At 47.8% G+C, this 26,560-nt stretch overlaps 1 long non-coding RNA gene across 1 annotated transcript in view; it reads left to right on the top strand.

Moving 5' to 3' along the window:
- Nucleotides 1-14,174: 14,174 nt before the first annotated feature.
- Nucleotides 14,175-26,560, top strand: part of LOC140217114 (uncharacterized) — a 43,833-nt gene continuing 31,447 nt past the window's right edge. Inside the window, exons 1-3 of the long non-coding RNA XR_011893617.1 lie at nt 14,175-14,271; nt 21,658-21,744; nt 22,279-22,322. This is a non-coding gene — a long non-coding RNA (uncharacterized lncRNA). The remainder of the gene's footprint in view (nt 14,272-21,657; nt 21,745-22,278; nt 22,323-26,560) is intronic.

The raw sequence follows: 26,560 nt of genomic DNA, 5'->3' as shown, positions 1-26,560 counted from the left end.
ATGGCCAATCAGGTCATGTACCTAGATACACAATGTCAATCTAGTTTTTTCAGCGCCTTGCAAATTGTCAGCAATGTGTAAACTTCAAAACAAAAAGCACCAGAAACGCATACGATGTCATACTAATCACCGGACCGACTGCGCCGAATGTGCTTCAGATGTTGCGTATCATATACCCTTAGATTGTGGACGCGTTTATATAGGACAAACCGGCCAGTGCTTCAACCACCGGGCTAGACAGTACAATAGTGACGTTAGAAAAGGATACGGTAGTCACTTGGCCGAACACTGCGTAAGAAATTCCCAGTTCCGCCCGAAAGGCGAAGCACCGATTGCGATAGCAAATTGGTAGACAGCTGTACGAAATAAGTAGAGTAATTTTATCGGCCATATGAACTTGTAAACATTCGCTTACTAACTGAATTGACAATGATAGAATGTGTAAGCGTGACTCAACGAGGACGTGGAAGTAAACAGACACACAGAGACAGCACTGCCTTTGTGTGTCCGCTTCTTTTTACGTCCTTGTTCAGTCGCGCTTACACATTCTATCATGGATTCCAACCAACTAGCCCACCAACGTGCTTTAACTAAATTAACCAACATGGTGTCACGTGCGCACAGGTAAACATGAACACATCTCGGTCGATGAAAGCGGTAACTGTCTGTGAAAACGCTGCAGTTAGGAATCGCGGCAGCAGCCGCGAGCCAATTGCCCTGCGTGTATCTGTCACTTCGATGCGAACTAAACGTCAAAAGCAAAGCGCATACGAAGCTACTGGCACCACGCGCACTCTGCAAACATCGCAGATCGCTTTGAAGATGAGCCCCGCACGGGCGCGCACTTTGGTCACGTCGTAGATCACTTTCAAAACACGCAAGCGCCGACAACGCGTCCCTACGGCTTCCACCAAAGACGTGTACTACGGCGCACGCGATTCGCGTGCTCAACGCCGTAGTAGATGCTGCGGTTGTCTCAACTCTGTACGGAGCGGCAGGCGAGGAGGACTTCGACGCATCCTAGCAGCCGCCGGAGTAGAACGCCCCTCCTCCCTTGTCTAACCCACGTGCCTCGCGCGCAGCAGGAGAGGGCACGCATCTGGGTGGCGTTCCTCGCTCGCTCACGTGAGATTGATCCGCGTTCGCCGGCTCACCCTCACACGCTCTCACTCATACGGAACCTCACGGCGACGGCGACGGCAGAAGTGCGCCTGGGGTGTCCATATAATTGATATCGCAATAAAAGTGCGCATGCGCACCCATCTTTGGTGACACAACTTTCTTGAGAAAAGAAAACACAAAAACAGAATGCGAAATAGTTGAAGCATATTTTATAAGGAAAGCAGACGACAAGCGCGTCAGCTGTACGTCTTTGGTCTTGCAAGAAAAAAAAAAGTGACGCTTCTTCCGAGGTGCCTAGGCACATGTACTGATTGACCATACAATCGTGTGTATAATCTGATTCCTTTACAACCTTTTGTGTGCATGATGATGAGTGCACGATACACTTGATGCGCCGAGCATAAATAGATGACCAGTTGGAAGTAACGCCAGTTCTGTCGAATGTGTTCCTTTCGTCTTCGTCTTTAGCGCGTTTTTATGAAAACTGTTCTCTAGGAGTTGTCTAAATAAGCTAAAGCGCTGTGCGCCTCCTCATAATCAATGCCTTTATTATTATTATGAAACTTGATCCCACGAGTGTAAGCGATAGCACTGTGGTGACCCAAATTGATGCGGACGGCGGTGCAAGGTGGAATTATTACACAAGCAAACTACTGCATGTGGCGGCGCCAGGTGAGTTGATAATGTTGCGATCATTATAAGTCGTTATCGCTCTTTAGCGCCTTATCCCTCCGCGCCGAACCATTATGAACCCTGATCAATCGTACTCTGGCGGCAACTACGTAAAGCGCAGCCGCACATGCCTTATCTTGAACGTGATCTGCGTAGGTGACAGTGCACCGAGTGCTTATAGCTTTGTGTGCGCTGTGTTCTAGCCGCTTAGTTCGCGTTGAACAGAGAGACAGTACGACAGTCAATTGTCTCGCTGCTGCGCACCTCATCTTGAAAGCGATTGTCATACGTGAAGGACGGAGTGACGAACGGACGGGTTTCCTCATTGGGTAGGCATAGAAATGCTTACGCACTTAAATAAAAGAGCACTCAGCGCGGTGCATTTTAATACTTTGTCCACGTCTTTGCTTCCGATATTAATTCTGATATTGGTTTCCCCTTTGCTTCCTATCTTGCTTTTCCAGGTCCTTCGCGTCCTCCATAGTAGTCGTATCCAACTTCGATTGTCTATACCAGCGATATTGTAAAAGTCGAATCTTCAAATAATTTTCACGCTGCTTCAAAGATGGTTCTAGTAAACCGCGTGTTTATGTGTTAGAGAGCTCGTACCTTAGGAAGAAGCAAAATAATATAAAAGCAAAGCAAGTCCGGCGTGGGAAGCTGCAAAAAATATAATTTGATCCGCCAGAGCCGCTAGGTATACTCAGGCACCTCAAAGGACGCTCGTTGTTTCAATGTTGAAGCAAACGTTTTTTTTTTTTTTTTTCTGGCGTTCCATCGGCTCTTTTAAGGATTATGGCCTCAGGTTTCTTTCCAAGCAGCTTCCTGTCTCATATTTTTTCTATTTTAGCTGCTGGAGCGCCTAACATCGGCAATGGTAAGAAAGGATCTGCGGGTGGCCACGATCTGTATTTTACGAATTTTAACTCCTATAAACTACCCTGTAGGCATTACTTGCTCCGTTTGATCCATTCTCATAAGGGCTTTGCTGGTAGCTCGTTTGTACGTCATCGACATTCGCGGCGAACTACGTCTCCGGAGTGCTTTGAACAAGCCGGAGATTATGCCTCACTTGTTTATTTATTTTATTTATTCTTTTCATGTGACAGAGCCACTCATGCACAACCCATAGAAGCACGGTTATTTATAGTGCTTATGTTTGGCCATTACGCGTAGCTTACAGAGCGGCCTTTTTCGTGGCGTGTTCCAGGGACATAAGCTTTGGAGTGCACCATTAGTGGGAACAACCAGCGCTTCGTTGACCGCATACGCAGCTTTTATTTATGTGTGTGTGTCGCTTTGCAATTTTATTTTTGTGTTTGTGCGTTGACACGAAATTGCCCTTTCTTCTGCTCCAAGCCACATCATGAAGGTTATCATGCCATACTAATGCCAAAAGCGACGATGTGCAAACCCGCAAGCAGCAAAAGCAACGATATATGTGAACATACTTTGCACACAATCGCAGTTATCACGTGGGGAAACGAATAAGATCAGGGCAAGTGAAAGTTTTTTATGAAGCTGGTTTTTGTTTAATTGGTTATGGCCTTACTAACATACAAATAAAAATCTTGTTGTGGCAGATTCAGCCGGGTAACAAAAGAGAGTGGCACTTTTGCTTTTCTCAATGTTTTCAAGTCGTACCAATAGACGTTGAGCCTGAACCATGTTTGCTCTGGGCTGACGCGGAGAATGGACCATCGCACAGTTTGGTCATCACTAATGGCTGTCTGAACGTTCCGTTTGCTTTTTCAATAAAAGAGAATTGGATAGTACGTGTCGCAAAGCAGATCCACCAGACAGACGAAAGCGCAGATTCCGGAAAAAAAGAACAAAGACAGAAAGAGAGAGTGAAAAGAAGAAGGAAAGGTATGGAGGGTAAAAAAGGACATGGCCTGTTGGCTACCATACACTTGGGGATGGGGAAAGGGGAAGAGTAGATAAGAAGAGAAACGAAAAATAATAGAGTCAGGCATTCACAGAATCAGTCGCAGAAGACTCGCCTCTATCACAAGCGTTCGTACAGTCCAGTACCCTTCACGGAATGAAGAAGGGCTTTTGTGGCCTTTTGCACGCAAGAATGCGTAGGCCATGGTCCAAGGATATTTTCTTCTGAGAGCGCTATATTACTAACACGTTGTGTTTAGCTTGTAGAATACGTCGTTTGGTATTAAAAGATAGATAGTGACAAAGAAGGTGCTCTGTATTCTCATCGCACCCGCGCAAGAGGCAGAAAGTTAAAATAAATATGCGGATCTGGGGCCTGAGGCCACCACATCAAGAACTGCCGGACTATTCTTTACTAAAGTTTCTTCTTCTTCTTCTGGGGCCGATACTAGACTTGCAACTTCAGACAAGGTGAATGAATCGACCGGAAACGGCAACGAGAAAATTAACAAACATAGAAAATATTGTTTAGAAACAGTAATAGTAACGAATCAAGCCCAGGTGCTTCATTTGTTTCTTCAGTGTGTGTGTGTGTATGCTTTGGCAGTGTTTCTTCTAAAAGTGTGTAAGTCTTGGCTGACCTAAGCAAACTGTCAGGGCGTTCGGGCTTTTCAGTGAAGCTTCATTTTTATTCTAAAGCCCTGGGAAATGGTTTCCTCGTATCAGTATTGCAGGAGCGGAAAGTCTGTCTTCTTGTCCTTTAGAGAGTGCGAGTCTGCTTGGGCGATGGCGCAAATTCTAGTCGCAACGAATCGGAATAAGAGGCCGCGATTTAGAAGCGCGAACTCATTCACAACCGTGTTCAGAACTCCTCAGCCACCGTGGAAAGTCAGTGACTATATGGCGTCACGCTGTTAAGCACGAAGTCGCGAGGCCGCATTCCAACTACGGCGGAATGGAAAACCCTCGTGAACCGTGCATGGAACTGTAAATAACCCGGGGTAGCAAAAAATTAATCCCGTGCACTCCGCTATATGCAATACTCTTCATTAGATTGTCGATTATGACACAAAATCTCAGATATTTTTAATTTCCTTCGGTCCTGATTCGAACGAGAACTTTAGCCAAACACGAGGGACAACCAAAATTTAACGAGTTTTGACCTACTTTTATTGTTTCTTTTTTATCTCTTCACGAGCGAACTACAGGCCAGCGCCGTGGTGCCGTTTCGCCCGCCTTTCATTTTGTGCTAGTAATGATGGCTCGAGCACTTCCTAGTGCAGCCGCTCGCCTCGTTTTACCGCAACGGTAGTTAAGAGCTCTGAAGCTCGCCTGACTGTGTCCATCAGTGCGTCGGTCCGTCCACCTATTTGTCTATCTGTCCGTTTCTACGTACATCTGTCAATTCCGTTACGCCATTTCGACGTCGTCAGGTCACTTATCAATCATCAACTGCCCCCTAACCCTCACCACTACCGAAGGTCGAACTCAGTCCCGTGTGGCAATGTGCGCTGAGGAAGCGAAGGTGCTAAACACTTAGCTATCGTACAACGGCCACGCGTGGCAAATTATGCGGTGTTTCGTGCGCCTCGCACGCTCTAAGTGGCGGCATCAGTGCATGTATTTCATAAGCCAAAGCAGACATCGCTGTAGAAGCCAAATACGACGTGGTGCAAAGAAGTCGCAAAGAAGTTTCGGAGAAAATGGCGGCGTTTACCATGCGTTTCTGCTGCTACCCCTGTAAATGAGTTCGGAGTTGGAGAAATCGACGATGTCTTCTCACCACTATGTCGCACACAAAGCGGCCAGAAACGGGAATTTCTACAGAGATTCACATTAAAGAAACCCTTCGCGTGCCCCTTAAATACCACCCATGACGACCCGTAGAGCAGGAGAAGGAAAAGAAGGAAGAAGAAGTAGAGAGGTCAACCAGACGCGCGTCCGGTTTGCTCCTCTACGCAAGAGAAGCGGGCTAAGGGATGAGAATGGACGAGCCATGGAAAAACACAACATTAGCAGAGAGCAAAAACCGAGCCGCCCAACACCCGCCACAATTGCGCAGCTCTCAGAAGCGACACGAATGACCGCACTTGTTTAAAGGAGTGAAACGCACGCTAGAAAATTGGATACCTTCGACATTATACGTCGAGAAATTTGCGTCATGCGTGGAAAAGCAAAAAATTGTCAGAACCCTAATAATCAAAGCTACAGGAAGTTTGAAAGCTCGAGCGTGCCAGCTTTCTGAGCCTTCATCCGCAAGCTTTGTTGATTCTGCAGGGCGACAAGCGTAGACGAGGAGGTCAAGGAAACCCCAGGACACGTCCCTACCACCCTGGTCAACTTTTGTTGCTGAAGTTACAGAATGAATACGCGCCAACTTGCTCAGTTTATTTGTTTTAGCACTTGTGCTGCAACGGAGACATTTCTATGCATTCTTTTTCGGAGAACTGAAAACTCCCTTCTTCGATTTCCGTCCATGTGCAGCAGTCGGTCTTCGTTTGTAGCAAAGTACTTTAGCTTAAAGCTAACACATTTGTTAGCTTTTTATACTTACTGTGCTCACACAACCGAATTTGTGTCGGTGTCTTTATGGCAGCGTGCGTATTTACACGCGCTTTTCTGGTCATCCCGCCGTTGCCCGTGAGAGGCCCAATGCGTTGTCATTGGTGCACAATTAACGGCGGCTGATGCTGCTCGTTGGAGCTTAATAAATGCACGCGTACGAAGCGTGCTTGCAGTAAGGAGCTACAAACGACGGTGCTTTACAAGGCTACCGCATCCGGCTTGAACAAATTTCCCTCTAGGTGAAAATACGTCTTGGGTAATTACGTGACGCGCAGCAAAGGCTAACGCCCAGAAACAGCTAGTGCAGATCGCTTTTGAAGTAGAAGGGGCAGGACCAGAGCGACACGTGACACAGACTCAAGGTTAAATCTGGCGTCCTTCTTGTTCTGTACCTCCGTCTCCACTAAGTCCTAGAATAGTCAGCGATTAGCTCAACAGCCTCCCCGGTAACAGTGGTGTGGCCTTGCAGCCTACAGTGTCTACATGTACAGCTTTTGTGACACGCAGAAATCGTGCTGCTGTGCGGAGCACCGTATGCAAATATGTGCGATAGAGATGGACGAGTAGATACGGGCACCAAGTCCTGGACCAGCTTTGTCGAGACGAGGCTAGCGGATGTAATTAATTATTTATGAGGTTTTACGTGCCAAAACCACTTTCTGATTATGAGGCACGCCGTAGTGGAGGACTCCGGAAATTTTTGACCACCTGGGGTTCTTTAACGTGCTCCTAAATCTAAGTACACGGGTGTTTTCACATTTCGCCTCCATCGAAATGCGGCCGCCGTGACCGGGATTTGATCCCGCGACCTCGTTCTCAGCAGCCCAACACCATAGCCACTGGGCAACCACGGCGGGTTACTAGCGGATGTAGCCGGTAGAAGTGGGGCAGGGTGTGTACTAAAGCAGCAGAATGAATTGATCGAAGGCAGGAGGACAGACTAATTTTCGCGCCGTACGCAATAATATTTAATAATATTTGGGGTTTTACGTGCCAAAACCACTTTCTGATTATGAGGCACGCCGTAGTGGAGGACTCCGGAAATTTTTGACCACCTGGGGTTCTTTAACGTGCTCCTAAATCTAAGTACACGGGTGTTTTCACATTTCGCCTCCATCGAAATGCGGCCGCCGTGACCGGGATTTGATCCCGCGACCTCGTGCTCAGCAGCCGAACACCATAGCCACTGAGCAACCACGGCGGGTTCGCCGTACGCAATCGCGCGCAACAAAAAGTGATCACTGAAGTAACTGGACTAACACAAGTTAAGGTAAAGACGCATGCTGAGTCACGACAGCTAACTTCCAATAATAGACACTTCATTTATATTAGCAAACGCTTAAAGGGACACTAAAGCGAAACAATAAATCAGTTTAGACTAATGAAGCATTGTCTGAGAACCCCGCAGGCAGTCATTTCAAAAAATTTTTTTTTTGATTATTAGATGCGAAAATGACGGTCCAAGTATCAGTGCTTGAATTTCACGCCGAAACCCCAGCGCCTGTACGTCAGCGTGACGTCAGGGATTCCAAAGTATGTTTTTGTATTTGGGCCGCGTTGGCTGAATAAAGGTTCCCAAAACTTGCCATGTTTAATATTTGGTTCCTTTGGAACACAATGTAGTCAATCTGTACCGCTATATATAATTAGTAGGCCCTAGAAGATGCCATCAAAATCCAAGACGTCACAGCCCCCAGGTGCGAGAACTTAAGTAGGCGTCGGAACCCGTATTTCGTTCTTGCGCTTTTTCTGGCTTACCAAACGTCTTATCGTTGTAAGAGTGGTCATTTTGGTGTTGTAGAACGGTAATTTACTGATGCAGAAGAAATCATTTTTCCCTTTAGTGTCCCTTTAATACGTAAGAGGCTAAGAAACGATCGAGAGAGACAAATATTCAGATAGGAGCTGGAGATGATAGCCTAACGAAATGTCCGAGATGCTACTCTTGATAGCTAGAATGAAATATGAAATTAAATAAACCAAAGATAAAAATGAAAGAAAACTAAAAGAAGATGCGAAGAAAGAAGAAAATTATTCACTAAAAGAAAAAAGAAATTAATGAAGGAACGTACAAACTAGATATAGGAAGGCGAGGAGGCGAGATGCTGGCTGGCGAGCAACACGAAAAGTAGATGGGGACACGAGACGAGAAGACGACACCACGAGCGCTGACTTTCAGCAACGTTTATTTGAAAGAAACAAGGCTTCTTATACATTTGCCCACAGGCATCACACGTCTCCCAGACGCGTCATTGCACATCATATGACACATGCACTTCTGCGCGCACAAGAAAATGATTGCACGTGCAAAAGCTCAAGTTCTTTTTTTTAGCAACAAGGACGGCGTGCTAACACATCAGTCATAAAGTCTGGCAATCTCGGCTGCCTTAATAATGTATCGAACCAGCTGGTCACTGTTTTTCCGGCACTTCGCAGCAGAATTCAGATACTGTGAAATGCTGGAAAACACAACGGCCAGCTGGTTCGGAAGATTATTGAGGCAGCCGAGATTGCCAGACTTCCTGACCAATGTGTTAGCGCGCCGTCCTTGTTGCGAACAAAAAATGAACTTGAGCTTTTGCACGTCCAATCATGTTCTTGAGTGACCATAGGTGCGTGTGCCACATGATGTGCAATGACGCGTCTGTGACTCGTGCGATTCCTGCGGGCAAATGCATAAGAAGCCGTGTTTCTTTCAAATAAACGTTGAAAGTCAGCTCTCGTGGTGCATCTTCACGTCTCGTGTCCCCGTCTACATTTTGAGCTGTTAACACCAGAAAGAGGGAACGGGTTAACCTGAAGCGCATGTTTGAAGACGTTATTAAAAGGAAAACGAAAAAAAAGAGACCCCGAAATTCAATAACCTGAGCATGGAACATGATGGACGTCTGGGCATCCATCGTGGTGCATGTAAACACTGGCGGGTGCAGGTATAAACCGGACGCATGCTGCGGCAGTAAAAGAAAAAAATATGCGTGGCTCTGCTATCGCAAACAACAGAGACCAGCGGAGCTGCGGGAAGGCCAGTAAAGTAGTGCCAAACCGCACACGAGGCACACGAGCGCCGGCAACGCGTCCCTACGGCGTCTACTACGGCATCCTCGATCAACACCCTCTTGCCTCGATTCGCATAGCTAACGCCGTAGCAGTTGCCTCAGCTGTCTCCGCTCTCTACGGAGCGACAGGCGAGGAGGACATCGGGGCACCCTACCAGCCGTCGGAGAAGAGCGTCCCTCCGCCCTCTCTTGACCTCCTTTGCCTTGCACGCGACAGGAGAGGGTACGCATGCAGGCCGCGTTCTTCGCTCGCGTGCGCACTGCTCCTTCTTCCCACTAGGCTCCACCCACCCTCGCCGCGTCGCTATTCTTTGCGATGCTATTTTGGTACTCTGCTTTCACTCTCTCTCAGCTCTCTCTCTCCCAGCTCAGCGAAGCTGCGAACGTCAAGAGAAACCCAGCGAGGTTCTAACAGCTCCACTGAGAAACAGTACTTTGGCAATCGGGTTACTCCCAGATCATGCCGTCATACAAAAATGTGAGCACGTATTTCGTATATGCCAGGCAGGCACAACTTGCTTATTGTCATTGATTAGCCTGGCGTTAGTCGGAACCATAGGGATATGCTCATGTTCGAGAATAAATAAATTCAGAACTTGACGTTGTTCCATGCCGGTAGTCATTACACCGACTATATAGATCACGTGAGTTAACGCGATCATGTGCACAGACTACGAAAGTGCAGAGAATAGTTACTTGGAGCTCAGGCTTTAGGGATGCAGTTCGCAAGAAAAGGTAGTTCGACTGTGCCATTACAACACCTTTGGGGCGGTGATGTAATTCTCGTATGCCTCACGGTATTTTCGAAGCGAAGCACAGCGCCTGGCCCGTTGATCAGGGGTGGGTCTTCGCAAAGCGTATAAGAAAATTGGGTTTCGCATTTTTATTATTTCTGGAACTGTGTCTCTTTATACATATTTGCGCACATAAGTAGGCGTTCCTGTACTATCTTCCGCGGCTTCCTGTACTAGTGAGCAGAACGTTGTGTATGCTTGTGCTGCTTGACTGCATTTGCTTTTATTAGCCGATATTTAGAATTCCGTTTTGTTTGCCGTGCGAAGAAGAGTAGCCGGTGCCGCTTATAGGCGCCAGCCATTCATATAATGGCATTTTAATTAAAACCGAGGTTCATATTCACAAGAACTGCTCTTGTGACTAAGTGCTGCTTGCAATTCGCGATTGTCACGACCGTTTTGTTAACACGCCGATAAGGGGGGTGGGACCGACGGTAGGGCGTGCCCGAACACCGGCCAACGGTGAAATACTTCTTAGTAACGGCGCTTTGACCGAGCATGGGCGCAGATAAGTAACTGAAACCAAGAACATTGCTTTGCCTTGAGAACACAGTTCATCTGTCCGCCTACCAACCCTGTCCCTGTCCACCTACCAACGTGCGCATATTTCTCTCCTGGGACATTCTGTGTTTGTGTAATCTATTAATAGCATTTTGCGACACTTCGAGCACTCTATCTCCGTTGTAACATTCCCTCCTTAGCTATTTTATTATTGTGCATGTCCTATGTTGTCTTTTTACCTTAGTAGTGTTGTGTGGTTTGCGATACACTTTGGTGTTTGTCGTGAAAACTGGCAGCTGGAATCATCTCTTGTTGCCAACATCTCCGCATTTATTCATGTAAACAAAAATAAAAGTAGACGTGTAATGAAGTTTGACCATCGAGAAGATTAATTCATGAAATTTAACATTACGAAGCAACACCGGTTGCATAAGAACGCCGTAGTACAGGGCTGCGGTTTATTTTTATTACCCGCATAGGTCGGTAATGTGCATGCACCTAAATTAAAGTACACGAGCGTTATTACATTTGGTCTCCCATAAATGCAGTCACCGGGGATCGAAAACGCGACCTCGTGTTCGCCAGTACAATTCCACATGCACTGAGCTACCGCACGCAGCAAGCTTATAATGGTGAGAAATTCCGCGCCGATGATCTGAGGAACCAAAGCAGTTGTGAGAGGTATCGAGGCGAACGTCCAGATAGAAAGACTGAAAATTAAGCGCGCATGCACTACGCAGTAAATATTGCTAAGCAGAAATGCCCGACCGTCGTTTACTTGAAGTAAGGCTTAGAATAACGGTTTTCCGTTCAACGCATCTCTACTGCGACCAAAAGCTCATAAAATTTGAGAAGCCTGGCTACGACAAGAACGCAAGGTCAAAGGAAATAATGTATTCGCGACGTCCAACCGAGACTGCTTATCCGCCTTTCTATTTTAGAAGCAGCCAAGCTTCACCACCGGGTGTAAACGCATTAGGGTTCAGCGAGCGTCCAGGCGGGGACCACACCCACACGTGCGCGTTTTCGTGAAGCAGCTTGAATTCCTGTCTTATGCAGAAAGCGCCGTTCGCGGCACGCAATGCGACAAGATATTTGTGCAGTATCGGCTGATTAGGAGTCAGTACACCAGCTACATTGCGCTCAGGGAGTGGAAATTGAAACCCGCTGGTGGTGCCCGGCCGACAGAGCGTCCGTGCAGACTCAGTTTCGACAGCATGTGGTCATATATATAGGCGTAGGGCAATGAATTACAGGGTGTCTACATATCGTTCTCTTATTTTAGCTTCAATAAAAAAAAAATGTGCGGATAATATGCATTTGTTGTCTACACCCGTTTAGACGTCCATTTTGAGCAATTTCAGCAGTAATGCCAACGACAAGGAGAACGTTGTGCGTGTTTGTGTTTCTGAGCAGTTTCCACGCCCGCTGCGGCACAGGTGAGCTTAAGAAAGTTGTCTCTGAGCCTAGTCGTTCTGCTTTGCCCGTTCAAAAATCAGGAAGGCGTTGTACTGCAGTGCTTCTGGACGCATTGCTTTTATATACTACACGATATGCAAGCATTTACAAGGCTACTAAACTCTCACAGAACATTAACAAGAAGAAGAAGAAGTATTTTAATGATTGGAAAATGTAGAGAGGTCGGCCGGATAATGGAGCATCTGGTCTGCTACTCTACGTAAGGGAAGGGGAAGAGGGGGAGAAAAAGTGTCACAATGGGGGATGATAATGGGAGGAACGTGGTGAATGACACATTACACAACTGGTATCACAGGCGTGAGTCCAGGCCCGTGTCACCTAGGAAACGTGAAAGTGCACGCATTGTCTCTGACGTCTGCCAACTCTGTGGCCACGCGCCTAGCAAGAGGTCCTCCGACAGTGGTCCATTGTGTAAGTGTCTCAATGTATCTGCCAATGTCAGTCTTTCGCGCGCATACTCAGGGCACACCACGAGCACATGTTCTATATTCTCTACAGCGCCACACACTGAACAGTCCGGGGAGTCTGTCCGTCCAATAATGTGCAAATATTTGCGCGTGAAGGCGACGCCTAATCGCAGTCTGTGTATCAGGCATGTATGAGGGCGTGGAATTCCACGCAGAATCGGAAATTTCATATCGGGATCCAGCCATTTAAGGCGGACGTGACGAGCGTCTGGCTGGGCCCAGTATCTTCTCGTCGCACTCCTCATTAATTCCGACAGGAGGCATGTGATGTCCGGCCTGGAGAATGGTACTACAGTTCGCAGGCCATTGCTGAGGGCGCGCCTTGCTGCAGCATCAGCCATCTCATTACCGTTGAGCCCACAGTGTCCCGGGATCCATTGGAACACGATGCGGTGGTGTTTTTCTTGAGCGTATGAAAATAGCTCCGTGATCTGCAGGGCCAGAACCTGATATGCGGTGTGGCGCAGGAAGCATCCCAAAATTTGCAGCGCGGGTTTTGAGTCCGTGAAAATGCACCACTCTTGAGGTCTTTCCCCGCAGATGTGGCGAATCGCTTCCCGAATAGCCACAAGCTCTGCAGCGGTTGATGTTGAATTATGGTCTAGTATGAAACCTCGAGTCATCTGTTGGGCTGGTATCACCACAGCTGCTGTCGATGCCCTAGGTGACGCGGAGCCGTCTGTGTACACATGAACATATGTCTGGTATTCTGACCAGATGTATGCGAGAGCAAGTTGTTGTAGTCTACTAAACGCTACACTTTCATGCATCCGCAAAGGACAAGGCACAGCAAAGCATTTAGTGGTGCCAGCTGTAGAAGTGGAGGAGCGAGAGCAACAATGAAGCCCCCAGCCTTCATTTTCTTTTAGTGCCCCTCCGACATCATCTACACTAGTTATGTTTCGCATACTTTGACGAAGAATTTCCAAATCTATAGGCACAGAAATTCCCGACTTACGGCATTTTTTCTCCTCATAATCCTAAATAAATTGCACTAAATTTACCAGTACATAAGTGCACACACATAGGAACAATATGCAAGGTGTTTCTGCAAATACCTTAAAGGGACTGACAACCAATTTTCCTGGTACCCACATTTCTTAGTGCAATGGAAAGCTTACCGGCCACAGCGTCTAATCATGAAGTAGTAACGCGGAAAACGCCGTGGAACATTTTTTATCAGAATTTGCCAATCTGCACTGAGGATGAAGTCGTTCAGTGGCGCATGCTGAAAACTGTGATAGGTGAGTATGATAGCGATTATTGGCCTGCACTAGTGGGAGCCAAACGACAGGTGCGGCTGTAGGTGTGAGAAAGTATTATTTTGTTTATCAAGTCGATGATCCAGCGATTCATGTCTTCCAAAGTGTTAAAGTATTTTTGCAACAATAGCTACGTGTTCTTGCGGTTACCTGTCCATTTTGTTCATTTGTTTACCGGAAGTTCCGTTATTTTGCTTATTATTCCTTGCCTTTAAATCTGGATTTTCTTGCTCTCGTAATACGCACTGATCTCGACAATTAGAGGGAATCAGGGACAACAACGTTAAATGTTTAGCGTACTACCGATATGCGACCAGTAGAATTTTTGGCTGCGATCATCATCATCATTAAGAATAGAAGATCAGGAGCCTCGTGGGCACGTTCCCTCGTGTGCAAAAGATGAAAATTCGGCGCTGAGTACGGCTGCCCCGTAGGCGCTTCGTCGCTGACCCCTGGCCCCGTCTAGGTAAGTCAAATGCCGCTTATTTCGCACCATCTTGTTCGTATCAAAATCCCTAGATTTTCAGCTCTTGTTTAGGTAGCGGCATCTCCTCTCGCACGCAGCCGGCGTCGGCCGCCGCGTTTTTCCTAATCTCCCGAAGTGGCCCACCGCGTAGATGGCACCCGACCGTCAACGGCCGCTGCTGCGTCGCATGAGTCAAAGTTTCAGTCATGGCGCCATGCAGTCAAATACAAATCCAAATGCGGCTTAGTACTGCAGTGGTGAGGCCGAACACGAAATTTGTCGCCGTAGTTGGGAACTTTACTTACTGGTGGCGACCGTTCTCAACGCATCTTTACCACGACGCCAGCAGCGTTGTATTGCGGGCGCGCGATACATCTGCCGCGTTTCTACGGTCCCGTCGACCGCAGGAAGTTCTTCGCACAAGGAAAAGACAAAAAAGTTAACGCACACTGAAACACTGCTTACTGCGTGCAAATGACTGGCCCCGCAGTAACTTGCACGACTGCGGGGGAACAGAATTTGGAAGAACGTGGCTGCCAGAAATGAGCGCCTCCCAATGACACTCGTCGGTTCGTCAGCGGTGCTTCAAAGCTTGTCGCTACTTAAGGCATGGTCACGGTGAAACGCAAACTTCAAGGAGTCACATATGGCTGCAGTAAGAATGAAGGCTTACGTAGGTTTCGTTGTAGTCTGGCGCATCGAATCCCCATTAAAGAGCACAGAATCTGAAGGAAAACATTAACTGCTTTTAATGTCATTGATTGCTGCCAAGTACCACTGAACCGTCAATTATACGGAGAAGAACGTATTTGCTAGAGAATGCGGCAGGAAATCGAAACAAAATTAGCGCCACAATTGCGAAAGACTGAACTGGGTCCGAACTGAAGAAAAACGGCAGATTGGGCGAATTGGTGGTTTTCCATATTACTTAAAAAAAAAAACAGCGCTACCGACGCATGACAGAGAAATGAGACTGGGAAACACACGGCCTGTGTCCCAATCGCTTTTCTGTGTCCTGTGTCAGCAGCGCTGTTTTTTTGAATAATATGGGTCCGAACGCTCTTCTATATTGAATTTCTAATTGCTAAATTTAGTAGGGCGTCACAGAAACGCGGCCGGCGTGCGACCCAACATGACAGGCCTCACGGCCGCAGGTACGAAGCGCCTAAGTCACGAACGACTTCTTCGACTGACGACCAACCAAGAAGAGACGTTTTGAACCAAACAGACTTCATTTGTGATCGCGTTTCGATTGTGACACTGCGTCAGGGTACGAGACCGGGAAAAGCATTGAGGAGTACGTTGAGGTGCCGTTGAGCAACCGCGACACGTTTTCAAGAGTCTGTTCCCTAAATGCCTGTGAAATATCAAAATCATAACATAACAAGATAACGGCACGGTCAATCTTAAGATAAATGTCAACTTTAAGTCGATTAGCATTGGACGAATCAATGTAGAGGTACAGTATCACCACCGATAAAACGCGTCATACAGCAGGCGTGTATTCAGCTGGGCTCCTCTATCGCACATCCCTCTGGGCACGCTGCTCTCTTGAGCAGTGCTGCCGCAAAGTGTCCGAATATATATTCAGTGAAAATTGTCCTGATATGTACGGCACGGGTTCGATTCCACCTAGCATCGAAAAAAAATTTGGTGGAGTTTTCTTTTTAACCGTATATGCCACTGACGAGCGACGGACTTTCAGTGGCACATAGCCAGTGACTTAAGTGGCCCACAAAGAGGTTCATTGAAGTGGGCCACATACCATGTGACCTAAGTTGACGCCGAAGGAGTTCAATTGAAAGCGGCTGTAAACAGCCTCTCACTCCTTACCTGTGTGGCAGCAATGAAATACTTTTGTGCCGCCTTGGCCAGGACTGGCCAAGGGCCATGACAGCTGGCTGCCGTAGCTCTTCCACCACTCCAAGGGGTTCCCTGACCCTGGAAGCATAGCGGCGACCAAGTAGTCTGCCTGAAAGTGTCCAAGTGTCCAATTCACCTGAAAGTGTCCCTCGCCTTGACAAGGGATACTTTCAGGTGAATTGGTTTGCACTAAGATTTAGCTTCAAGGGACTGACAACTGGCCAGGATGTGTTGTGAGTCGTTGATGGAAATGAAATAACCATGATTTATAGTGATAGACTCTAGGGCGCTGCTCGCGATTTGAGTAGGAATTATAATGTTAAACTGGCAAAGAAAATCTAAAGAATAACAGTAAGTGACTAGACCTGGCGGTGAAACCTTGGTACTTCGGATCTATTCTATGAGATTACTGTACGTAAGCGGACTGTTATTACCTACAGCAAAATTAATTCTTAAAATTGTAGTTGGTATATTATTAGACATTCGCGTTTATTCTTTGCTTCGGAAAGCAAAAGCGCACGTATGGCTACGGCAACATGCTGAACTGCTTATCGCGTGTACAAGCGTCGGTTCGTTTTCGATGCGATTGGTTTAGTTCTCATTGGTTAAATAACAAAGCAGTTGGACAGCGAATCACGAAAACACGTAGCTATTATCACCGAAATACTTTAACACTTCGGAAAGCATGAATCACAGGAAGATCGCCTTGAGAAAGAAAACAATACTTTCTCACAGCTACAGCTGCACTTGTCATCTGCCTCCCGCTTATGCCGGCGTATAATCGCTATTGCGCTCACCCATCACCGTTTTCAGCATGCTTCCAATGAACGACTACATCCTCACTGAAAATAAAAAAAAATCCTGATAAAAAACGTTCCACGCTGTTTTCCGTGTTAGCACTTTATGATTAGGCCCTCTGACTGGTAAGCTTTCAATTGCACTAAAACATTGGTAACATGAGAATTAGTTGTCAGTCCCTTTAGTCAAGAAACACCACTGTTGCGTCAAGCAGATGTTTCTTCTTGTTGCTTTTGGCTTATGTCGTGATCTGTTGCGTCATCACTCACGTGTGTATAGCGTCACAGAGTGAAATAAAAGTGGGCTGCTCCTAAAGAACGGGCAGACGCTATCGGAGTTGTTTCACTCAATTGACGTGCCCGAGTTCGCTCGGCATGCAGTGGCCATATCTGATAGACGACATAACAGTACACACTAATGCGGATAGTTTCCTGTTGGTCTCGTACCGTACTCAATGGAGAAGCGACGTCCTGCAACGCCACTGCCAGTGCTCACAATCATGCGAACGTGGTGAGGGTTGTGAAGCGCCTTGTAGCTGCCAGCGTGCAATTTCTTTTGCCTAGCAAGAGTTCACCTACGTGCTGCATGGTGCCAGTTGGAACGCGACGCTGAATATTTGCCATTGATGTCAATGCTTCGCCTTTAGCGCAAAGCTGCAAAACTTCATTAATCATTCCAGCGTGTGCTGAGAAGTGAGCATGTGCTGAAAAAGAAGTTATGTGCAAAAAAGGTTGACGTACGCGTGCTTGCCTTTTTAGGAAAGGAAGTATTCTCCCCAGTTATATTTAGTCGTGAATAAGTTGTTTTTTGTTTCGCCTGGTTCTCCGTTCTTTGTACTGTGCTGTCTCATTCTTGACAATGCTGCACCAACTGACCTGTGCGTCACAATTATGTTCTTTTCACACGTCGCTACGATGCATGAAGGTTGTATTTAATTCTAGTCAACAATTCGCCCAAATGGCTCTCGACACAAGCAAGGAAGCCAGGCAGCGCCAACCAAGAAAGGCCTTGCGGTGGCCATTTGGAGCAAGCAGTGGCACGCGGTCCTGAGCTGTCCCTTGCTGTTCATTACTAGCATTCTAAGATGCTTCGTGATTTGGTAGGCTGCCGTTGCGGTATATTTGCTAGCGCTTTGAGCAACCAGTGGTCCATTCCTATCTGGACTACTCCCTTTCTCTGGATGCATGTAAAACGTCCAGAACTGTCCCAAATAAACGGCCATTTAACCAATCTGAATGACATTTGTTGTTTACAACCAAGGCTGTTTGAGTTTTGGAAGGATCTATGTTTTTTGTTTATTCTTTCACATTTTCTTTAAGTAATACGAATGTAAACCTTGAAATAGAAATGCATGATCTCTATCTCGCCAGCTGCAAACACGCGAGACTGTGTAGTGTTCTTAATTAAATCAGTCAGCCTTTCAAACATAAAGACTTATTGAAGGAACTGAAGCTGTGTCATGGATAGCACTATTTGAAAGCTCACCTAACGGAGGCAACAGCTGCTATGCAATCATGGATTAAAAAGTAGATTTTGTGCGCCTGAAATACTTTATCCTGTGCGCTATTGCCGTCAGGACAAGTCAGGGTTCAAAGGTATGAACCCAGAATGTGTTTGCACGTACGTCGTGCTATTTCCGTACGATTCCAATAAGCACTGTTCCCTCGACAAGTACCGTTATTGCCTTCGTCCTCGGTGACGAAGGCAACTAACCTACTATTATTACCTACTATTAACTATAGATTACTACTATTATACTACTACTACTACTACTACTATATACTACTACTATAGAACTACTATAGATTACCTACTATTAACTAAACTATTGGGGGCGAGGACATACGGCGTCGCCATCTGTCGGAAGCGCCTCCCTTGCGTAATATGAGGGATCACGCGGCGCGCTCCTCATAGGTTTCGTTTACGCCGCTCAATAAAAACACCACGCGCCAGCGCTCCTGGATATCTGTGAAAGTACTCTCAAAACGAGGGAAGTTCTTGGCTCGATATAATAATTTTTAGCAAACTGAAAGCACAGAATCTTTACAGACGGTATTTCTTTACCGAATACGTACAGTGAACGCCACTGCACGCGGTCGCCACGATGGAGTCTCCCGAGCCGGCTTCTTACGTGAAAGGTAGGCAAACGCTGCGAGTAAACTATGCGAAATATGTTTTTAAAGCGACGCCAGCCAGCGAGCCGTTTCGGCTCATCGCGCCGTATTCCATATGCCGTGGCCGACGAACGACCTTGAGCCGCCGTTGCCTAGCAAAGCCGCAGCCGCGCCCCAACAGATGACGCCGCCATCGACGCTCACTCCACCAGATGTGCTCCGCTGTGGTAGAGGGAGAGAAGGTGTCTCGTGGAGGGCATATATATATATATATATATGCGCTTTACCTTATTGTATTTAGTCGTTATCGAGAGTGCGAAAGAGACGCAACAACGACAGAACGAAGCGAGTAAGAGACAACGCGCTTAAGAGACGCCAGAAGAAGCGTAGCCATGCAGCTCTTGCTTTCGCAATTAAACTAGGGTTAACCAGAGCTAAACCACAGGCCAATTCTATAGTGCGTTGTCTGTATACCCAAATGGAGTATAACAGAATGACGCCTGAACGCAGCGATCCCGCGGGTTCGCAGCAACCTACTGCACGTGTGCATGCATGTCGCGCACAATGTTTTGCTTTCGCTGTGAGCGCGCTTTCGCACCGTGCCGTGAGCTTTCGGCCGTAGCATATGGGCATTTGACAGTAATTAGCAACCATTGTTGCATGGACGCTATCAGAACGGTTCAAAAATAATTTCGTTATAGAGACTTCGATGCCTAGGGCGACTCCGATGTGCAGACGCGACGATTCAATCCTTTTTTGTCTTCTAAATTCTTGGACATTTCAATATTATTTCTCAAGTTGCGTCGAACAGTATGTTTATCAGTCTTCTCAGCGTGCGATTTCCCTCTGCTTCTTTTTCGTAATCCAGTGAATTAATTCATAACACAAATGTGACCGTATGCTCTGCCTTTTTTTTAATGTGCGTCTTACCGCACCCTCTGTTCCAGTGAACTTGCCAGTATCTAGCATCAACAAGTTCATAGACCAAACCGTCATGACGTTAGCCGAGCAGCGGGCACGGGTGAGCGTCTCAGAGCGCGTTTCATGCTACTCACCGAACATCGCAGTCCCGGCGCCGTAGCAGAAATCTTCCTCGCGTCTGTTCTTGCTGCATACCCGAGTTGGAACTGATGGCTGACTGCCGGTTCTAAGTTTCGCGAGCCGACCTTCACGCAGCTCCTTTTCCTGCGGCTACATGTGAATAAGGCGGACACCGGGCTACGTCCGGCACTGCGGCACCGAGCAGTAGCCTACCATGCTGCGCGCCTCCAAAGGCAGCCGCTACCTATTATAGTACTTTCAAATGTCAGACAACCAAGGCGGTAAAGCCTCACCACCCAATCAGAATCGCGGCGCAGGTGGGACTTTAAACTTTCGTTTTCAGCTCGCTTCGGCGCTTCCCAAGCAGCCGACGCGGCCGCTGTGTCCACGTGATCCCTCATGCCACGTCACGCCGACGGTGGCGCCAGCTTTTCCAGTGGCGGAGCTCGCACCCAATAGGCAATAAGACTGCTCGTGCCAACCACTATTGCTGCTACCTCACTAACTTAAACGAGCATCATGTCATACTACAAAAATGCGTTTGATCTGTGTATTTTTGCTGCAATAGCATTTATAGGAAGACTCGAAAAGTGTTTATGCGCGGTTGCCGTTGGGAGCGTCACCGTGCTTTCCCGCCATCGACGCTGCTTGCGCGGCTTGCACGCGGGAGGTTCGACGGACTCCAGAATGTGGAGTTTAGGTGCAAAAACGACGAAGCGAAGTGGACGCATCGTTAGTGCTCCGCTCAATCGGGACGATGGCGGAACCAGGCCGGCGTTCAGCCTCCCACTGCTGGCAGCAATGCAGTGTGCAAGCGCAGTGTTCCTGCTGATGGTGTACGCTTGGTTTGAGTGGGTGACGCGAAGCCAGTGTGACGTAATATCTTACTGGTTCCATGCTAATGGCGATGGCAGTGCCTCATCTCGTGCTCCATTGAGAAGCAACGCCTGCAACGGCACTGGCGGCGCTCCTACCGGTGAGCGCTGTGAGGCGCCTGGTTGCTGCCAGGGTGCAGTTACTTCTGCCCCGCAAGAGTTGGCTTGCCGGCGTTGGCATCCTGTGAGCGAAAAATTGCAGTTTGTATTGTATACGGCACCAAGGCTTTTGTTCTATATAACACTGAAGTTGATCACGCCTTGTATTACATGCTTTACAAAGGTCTCACTCGGAATTTTGAGAATGATAGCCAACAATCAAATATCATGAAAGAGAACACCGACAGCGCATTCCTATTATGTTAAATCTTCTCAGATTGAAATATTAAAAGTGCCAAACAATAAGAGAAGATTGGCCACGCAAGAGGCCGTGTTTCTACCAGAAAGCTCGCCTTCGTGCGTACCGTTCACCGCCAGCGTTTCGTGGCAAACAATGCGATTACATAAGCTTAGGACTTGAGACTTAAGCTGCAGTTGCCGGGAAGCGTGAGAAGCGGTCGGGCATGTTTGAATGCTATCGGCTTCCACTCTTAAAGGCGAAGCTTAAGCGTCCTCCAAATTGGCACTTTTAGTTAAACATTGCATTTGGGAACATGATAAATCCACCTGTTGGTGATGCTGATGCGTTTTTGCAGATCTTCAAGATGTGGACAATCGGAGCCATGAAAATTTTTTTTCGGGTTGGACATTTCCACAACGCAGGAGGTGAACACCACCACCAGGTAGGGTCCACTGAGTAGCTCCGTGAAGAGCACAACGAATGCTACTTCCGCCAAGAACTTACGTGAAAACATGCAGACGAGAGGCAGTATACATAAAATAGACAAAAGAATATCAATGAGTGACTGAAAAGCGGCAGCTTGTGTCAGCTGCCACCGTCAATCGCAGAAGCGCTTGGCCTCTTTCTCATCAATAGTGCTGGTCCGTGGCAATATTACCGGTCGTATGTAACTTCAAAAATCTATGAACTTTCATCAGAGGCAGAGCTATCCATCAGATTACTGCTTGTTATTTGACAATGATGAAAACATTTAACTTTAAGATAAAAATGGTTTTATTTTTTAGCAGATATTTAAAGCGCCGTTTCGTCTTGTCATCTAGTCAGGGTCACACGGTGATCTTAGGAGAGTGACAGTCGGCACCGGGCCTTTTATTTATTTACGCCTAATAAGTACGTGCAGTCCACAAGACCTTGAAAAGGAAGAAAATGTCTTGCTTTCCTATCATGACACAACCTTTTTTCTTTTTTTTTTCAGCTCCCGCAAGGTACAGCTGATACCAATTTTCCTACTGAGCTGTGGTAAGATATGCTTTGTTACATGCGTTACCTTGTGTAGTTGACTAAATTGAGGGCTACAAAACAATCGGCAATAAATTATTAGTCCTAATATTATCAGTGTTGTACGCATAGCTGTGACCAAACGAGGCTTTGATGTTTCAGACGTACCGGGTTTTCTGGGAGGTCTCTCATGTATATATGAGAAGACACGGACACACTCTTAAGATGAAGCTGTATATCGGCACCTTCTGTATGCTTACATGGTAGCGGAGAATTCGAATTTTTTAGCATCAATGGGACTGACTCTTAAGAGATCTGTTGCATTAAAAATATATATTAATCTCGATCAGGAATCTGATTTTAGTTTTAGTCATATTTTTTATGATAGAACTGTAAAAATGGACGGCAACTCGTCCATTCTTAGCACGTTGCAAAACCTCGGTTCCTTCCCATATCCTTGCAAGATTTGCCTCTTCAAGGTTGCCTGGAAGCATAATGGCTAATCGCGACATTGCATCCGCCTCCTTCATAGAAGCTTCCGGGCGATGAGCTACTTCAAAATCATATTGTCACGTGGTCGTGACGGCAAAGAACACAGTAGCAATACTGTGAAAGGCAAAACTAGCTTCTATTGGGCGAACCTGTGCCCACAAAACAGGCTACATTTAAAGCACAACGAGAGCGGCGAACACAGTCGGCGATCGTCGAAAATCTGATCAGCGGGTCCAGCGCGTCCGCTTTTATAATCGTTGGGACCCGCGTGCCTTCCACAAAGTTCTACACTATTCGCATCACGCGATGAAATCAGATAACACAAGGTTCGGCGACAACATACAGCGGATAGAAGCATCGATAACTTTCCAGAAACTTCGGATACATGCAGGCGCGTCCCGCGCTGTGCGATAAGATTTGTTAGGCGGCGAAACGTGGTCGCCCGATAAATATAAGTACACGTGTCAATACCCCCCTCTTAAGAAGCATCGACCCGATGCTGCAAACAAACGAAAGTAATAAGGAAAAGCACTCGTAGCAAAGAAGACAACAAAATAAGGAAGTTCGTCAGCGTCCGTAAAAGGGTTTAAGGCGCACCACGTGGACCACTTCAGATCGTGCGCAGCGCCGCTGTGAATGCGAAATGCCGTCTGGCACGACCTCATAGTCCAGTGTGCTAATACGTCGGATAACCTTGTAGGGTCCGAAATAGCGTCGCAGTAGCTTCTCACTTAGTCCTCGTCGGCGTATCGGGGTGCATACCCAAACACGGTCGCCGGGCTGGTACTCGACGAAGCGTCGTCGCAGGTTGTACTGTCGGCTGTCGGTACGCTGCTGGTTCTTGATCCGTAAGCGGGCGAGCTGTCGAGCTTCTTCGGCGCGCTGGAGATAGGAAGCGACGTCAAGATTTTCCTCGTCAGTGACGTGCGGCAGCATAGCGTCGATCGTCGTCGTCGGGTTCCTGCCGTAAACCAGCTTAAATGGCGTGATCTGTGTTGTTTCTTGTACCGCCGTGTTATAAGCGAATGTTACGTACGGCAGGACCGCATCCCACGTCTTGTGTTCGACGTCGACGTACATTGCTAGCATGTCGGCGAGGGTCTTGTTCAGGCGCTCCGTGAGACCATTCGTCTGCGGATGGTAGGCAGTTGTCCTCCTGTGACTTGTCTGGCTGTATTGCAGAATGGCTTGCGTGAGCTCTGCTGTAAAAGCCGTTCCTCTGTCGGTGATGAGGACTTCTGGAGCACCATGTCGCAGCAGGATGTTCTCGACGAAAAATTTCGCCACTTCGGCTGCGCTGCCTTTCGGTAGAGCTTTAGTTTCAGCGAAGCGGGTGAGATAGTCCGTCGCTACGACGATCCACTTATTTCCGGAAGTTGATGTCGGAAACGGTCCCAACAAGTCCATCCCGATCTGCTGAAAAGGTCGGTGAGGAGGCTTGATCGGCTGTAGTAATCCCGCTGGCCTTGTCGGTGGTGTCTTGCGTCGCTGACAGTCTCGGCATGTCTTGACGTAACGGGCGACATCGGCGGTTAGGTGCGGCCAGTAATACTTTTCTTGTATCCTCGATAGCGTTCGGGAGAAACCGAGGTGCCCAGCGGTCGGATCGTCATGTAGGGCGTGCAGTACTTCTGGACGCAGCGCCGACGGAACAACAAGAAGGTAGTTGGCGCGGACTGGTGAGAAGTTCTTCTTCACGAGTAGGTTGTTTTGAAGCGTGAACGAAGATAATCCACGCTTAAATGCCCTAGGGACAACGTCGGTGTGCCCTTCCAAATACTCGACTAGGGCTTTTAGCTCCGGGTCCCCTCGTTGTTGTTCGGCGAAATCTACCGCGCTTATTATGCCAAGGAAGGCGTCGTCATCCTCGTCATCTTGCGGCGGCGGGTCAACGGGGGCGCGTGATAGGCAATCGGCATCTGAGTGTTTTCGCCCCGACTTGTATGTTACAGTGATGTCATATTCTTGTAGTCTGAGGCTCCACCGTGCCAGCCGTCCTGAAGGGTCCTTTAAGTTAGCTAGCCAACACAACGCGTGATGGTCGCTGACCACTTTGAATGGCCTGCCATATAGGTAAGGGCGAAATTTCGCTGTAGCCCAAACGATGGCGAGGCATTCCTTTTCGGTTGTAGAATAATTGCCTTCCGCTTTTGACAACGACCGGCTAGCGTAAGCTATCACGTGTTCATGTCCATCTTTTCTCTGGACTAGGACGGCACCGAGGCCTAGGCTACTGGCGTCAGTGTGAATTTCGGTATCGGCGTGCTCGTCGAAGTGCGCAAGTACGGGCGGCGACTGCATGCGTCGTTTGAGTTCTTGAAATGCGTCAGCCTGCGGCGTTTCCCACTTGAACTCGACATCACATTTGGTTAGATGGGTTAGCGGCTCCGCGATGCGTGAAAAGTCCTTGACAAAGCGCCTGTAGTAGGCACACATGCCAAGGAATCTACGCACTGCCTTCTTGTCGATGGGCTGCGGGAACGTTGCAATGGCAGCTGTCTTCTGCGGGTCGGGGCGGACTCCAGATTTGCTGATGACGTGGCCTAAAAATAGAAGCTCCTGGTAAGCGAAGTGGCACTTTTCCGGCTTCAGAGTAAGTCCTGATGACATGATGGCCTCTAGTACTGTTGCAAGCCGCCTAAGGTGATCGTCGAAATTGCCGGCGAAGACAACGACGTCATCCAAGTAAACGAGACAGGTCTGCCACTTCAATCCTGCTAAAACCGTGTCCATCACCCGTTGGAACGTTGCGGGCGCGAAGCACAGTCCAAATGGCATAACCTTGAACTCGTAGAGGCCGTCCGGGGTGATGAAGGCGGTCTTTTCGCGATCTCTTTGGTCGACTTCTATTTGCCAATAGCCAGACTTGAGGTCCATCGACGAGAAGTATTTAGCGTTGCAGAGCCGATCCAATGAGTCGTCTATCCGTGGGAGGGGCTATACGTCCTTCTTCGTCATCTTGTTCAGACGACGATAATCGACGCAGAAACGTAGGGTTCCGTCCTTTTTCTTCACCAGGACAACAGGGGACGCCCACGGGCTTTTCGACGGCTGGATGATGTCGTCGCGCAGCATTTCGTCGACTTGTTCTCTTATAGCTTCACGTTCTCGCGGCGAAACTCGGTAAGGGCTCTGGCGGAGTGGTCGAGTGCACTCCACGGTGAATATGCGATGCTTGGCGACTGGTGTTTGTCGAATCCTCGATGATGTCGAAAAGCAGGCTTTGTATCGTCGGAGCAGACTTCTGAGCTGTTGCTGCTTGCCCATGGGGAGACTTGGATTAATGTCGTAGTTTGGTTCGGGAACCATGGTCGTCGGGACAGATGCGGCGGAATCCGAGAGGACAAACGCATTACTGGTTTCCAGAATTTCCTCAATGTACCCGATCGTCGTGCCCTTGTTGATGTGCTTGAACTCCTGGCTGAAGTTTGTCAGCAACACTTCAGTTTTCCCTCCATGCAGTCGAGCGATCCCTCTTGCGACGCAAATTTCACGGTCTAGCAATAGACGTTGGTCGCCTTCGATGACGCCTTCTACGTCAGCGGGTGTTTCTGTGCCGACCGAAATAACAACGCTGGAGCGAGGCGGGATGCTCACTTGATCTTCGAGCACACTCAAGGCGTGGCGACTACGAGGGCTCTCCGGCGGTGTCGCTTTATCTTCCGACAGCGTTATAGACTTCGACTGCAGGTCGATGATTGCGCCGTGTTGGTTCAGGAAGTCCATACCGAGAATGACGTCTCGTGAACAGTGTTGGAGGATAACGA

The sequence above is a fragment of the Dermacentor andersoni genome, chromosome 4 (genome assembly GCF_023375885.2).
Source record: "Dermacentor andersoni chromosome 4, qqDerAnde1_hic_scaffold, whole genome shotgun sequence".
NCBI lineage: Eukaryota > Metazoa > Arthropoda > Arachnida > Ixodida > Ixodidae > Dermacentor > Dermacentor andersoni.
Note: the sequence above shows the minus strand (reverse complement) of the source record. Positions and strands in the feature narration are given on the sequence as shown.